Genomic DNA, 3,371 nt, shown 5'->3' with positions numbered 1-3,371 from the left:
CCTGCTCCTCTGCAAGCCAATCTCCACAGAGCAGCTGGAGGTAGTTTGTAAGGAAGGCAAACGCAATCCTTTAAAACATCAAAGCCCTTCCAGGGAGTCCCATTGCCCTCAGGCTCAACTCTCAGACTCCCGTCAGGCTGCAAGGAGCCCTGAAACAGCTCAGCCACACCCAGGCAGGCTCTCCTTTCGCTTGGGCCTCCTCTCCGGGCTGCTCTTTGGTAAACTGGCCCCTTGGCTTTGGCTGCCAGGAAGCTCAGGCCAGGCAAAGAGAATTCTCTCTTTCCATTAGTGATGTTTTACTATTGGGAGATCACAGATTGAAGACTCTGATAGAAAGCTATAGCCAATCTCCTTTCCAAATTTTTACACCATGTCAAAGGACTCATGCATCTTCTGAAATGTCTTAATAAATAGTGTGCCCATGAAATCTTGGGGCCTACCTTGAGTAAAAAAATTTATTCGTTTTCTGAAATTCAAATTTATCTGGGTCCTGTATTTTATCTGGCACCCCTGTTAATAAACCTCCTTAGGAATTATGGACCCCAGATAGAGAGCCTCCTCTCTAAATTGTTTTTCTTTTCTAAAATCGTCTGCTTCATCTGGTCTTGTGTGAATGTGTTTATGTTATAAGCAGCTGAAGCAGATCAGAAACAAATGAAAAATGCAATCAGTGAACAAATACTGGTAGCAGTTGAATTATGTCAAATTGTTATCAACCACTTGGTGATTATGATTTTTAGCTAGAAAGCACATTGGTTGTAGTATGATGTTTTCATTTGGAAATGTAAGTCTATTTTGGTGAGTTTAAAATACGTGTGCATTTCTTGGTCTTTCTCTCCCCACCTCCTCTTTAAAGACCTCTTTACCTCCCCCTCCATTACTGTTCACATATGCTGTGTGCTCAGGCCCTTGCATTCTAGAAAGCTTATTTCATTCTCCCACGTCACTGGCTTGTCAGCTCTGCACCCAGTTGCCTGAAGGGATATAGCGTGGTGGTAGCAGAAGCTGTCTTTGATATTTTATTTTGAACCTTTTCCACTGCTGTTCACCTTCTCATCTCTCCCTTTCTCTCCTCAGCCTCCCCTTAGGATCTAGCTAGTTTACCTAAGAACATAGGCCTATGGGCATGAATGCAAACCTTGTTCTCTTCCTCTTCTGAAAGCCGGTGTGTCATTTGGGGATGTCCTGTTCAAATGGGGTCACCATTGTTCAGACTCAACTTTCTAGGCTGAATTTTTTTCTTTTTGGGTTTCTTATGTAATGGGCACTTTCGGGGAGAGGCAAGAAAGCTCCAGGCTTTTCCTGAGGCTTGCTGAATTGTAGGATTCTATCTTACAATGTGTTTTCTAGACTGTTTAGAGAATTTAAACGTCTTACCCAAGTTTCCTGTACGCTCTGCTTTGTCAGCTTTTGCTTCTGTCTTGCCTTGAGGCCTGACTCCCCTGTCTGCCAGGTGAATCAACTTGCCTCATAAGTCTTGCCAGAAAGATATGCACCTTAACTTGTCACACAGACTGTTGCCAGGGAGCCTGTGCATTTCTCAGTGAACTAACATTAACCTCTCTCTTTAAGGGTCTTTTGCTACAGACGAAACAAATCACCTTCAGTTCTCCCAGCAGTCATGCATGGCAAATGAGAACAGGAGGGATAATGCGGCCAGTGAGTACACAGCTAGTCACTTGGCAGTGAGGGACTTAAACATGGGCCCTAAGATTTCGCCAAGAGCATCCTCACCACCTGTAGTGTGAGACAGGGACTGTATATAGTTCTCTTTAGAGACAAAGGGGAAAGGAAACATTCATCTAGGAAACCTGATCATGGAGTTGGTCCCCCTGGATCTTTGATACCCACTCCCCTCCCTTTTCAAAGTGCACGTATCCACCGAATGTTTACACAATGTTAGGGGGTTCGTGGAACTTTCTGAAGTTGGTTAACAGATAGGGCTGTCATGCAAGATATGGACATACCTAGACTGAAAACGGTATTCAGTATTTATCTCAAATTCAGATAAACTTGGCCTCTCCAAGCTCTCCTGAGTATACCCTCAGCAGCAAGCAAGTCCAGTCAGTGTCGGGCAGAGCCAGTTCAAAGGCTCTGATGTTGCTCACTGTGCACAGCTGCACGCTTCACAGCACACACACACACACACACACACAGCCAGATACAACGGGGCTCAGCCCCGGAGCCGATGACTATCGCCCACATTACCGAGAATTTACAAAGACCTGGGTTCTGTTATTTTCCCATCTTGCAGGTGATGACAAAACTGAGACTCAGTGATTTGAGTGTTACTCTAAGGTAAACGGCGAGTAAGTGGTAGAGCTCAGAACTGAACCTAGTTCCACCCCGAAAGCCTTTCCCTTTGTCTCTCACCACCCACCTTTTGCTTGGAAGAGCCCGTGTGTCCAGCCAGCACCGCCACCCTATCCCAGCCCCCCTGTACCTTCCAAATCGTCTCTTCAGCCTCTTCACCCGCTCTACTGGCCTCGCCGGCTCTTCGTCGAGGACGTGCCGCCCCTGCTGGGCTCCCTCGCCATCCTGTTCATCACCCTCCAGCACCTGCCTCCCCAGCAACAGACAGCCAGGCTGCAGTGGGCTGAGCTTGCACCAACTGACTTCCAGACCTGCCGACTCCTGCCCTCTTTTCTCCGCCACTCGACCACGTGCCTACGTCACATGGCCTTGAGCCACGTGTGTTGCGCAAATTTCATTTATTCCCATTTTGTCATGATTTTTCTCATCTTTGTGAGATTCACCTTTAAAATTTCAGGTTATCTTAAACTTTATATCTTAGCCTCAATGAGAAACAAGTATTACTTTTTATTAGAAGTTAAGCATAAAAAAATAACATGAAAGAAAAACAGTGCTGATGAATTCCAGCTCTGCATGGTTGCTTGCCTGTTGCTATCAGGACTGAGGTTGCTGGTCATCCTTAGAGAGGCTGGCACCAAACCAAGGCTCTCCATTTGCCCTATTCAGAAGGATTAAAAGAGAATGACCTACAGAGGGATTCAGTGTAGATCAGCTAAAATGATCTTAAACAGGCCAACGATACCCATCTTTGGAAAACAGCAGTAGAGGTCAGAATCCAAAACCTGACCAAGCTGACTCCAGACCTGCTCCAGCCCCTAAGCTAGTACTCCACGTGTCTCTCCCCCGGCACAGGGAGAAGCATGCGGGAGGCCAGAGTGAGCTTCCCTGGGGATGCGAGGCTGCTATCCGGTACCTAGATGAAGGACTCCAGGCAGGAAGCCCTGCACCACACCCCACAGGCATGCTCAGTCTCTGGGCCGATTGGATCTGTTTGCCATTCGTCTACCTTAACAACCAGCGTGCTGCCGAGAAGAATGTGCAGCCTCATGCCTAGAGAT

Source organism: Lipotes vexillifer, unplaced genomic scaffold (assembly GCF_000442215.2).
Source record: "Lipotes vexillifer unplaced genomic scaffold, Lipotes_vexillifer_v1.1 scaffold212, whole genome shotgun sequence".
NCBI classification, from domain to species: domain Eukaryota; kingdom Metazoa; phylum Chordata; class Mammalia; order Artiodactyla; family Lipotidae; genus Lipotes; species Lipotes vexillifer.
The sequence above is the reverse complement of the archived record's forward strand: the minus strand, read 5'-3'. Positions refer to the sequence as shown.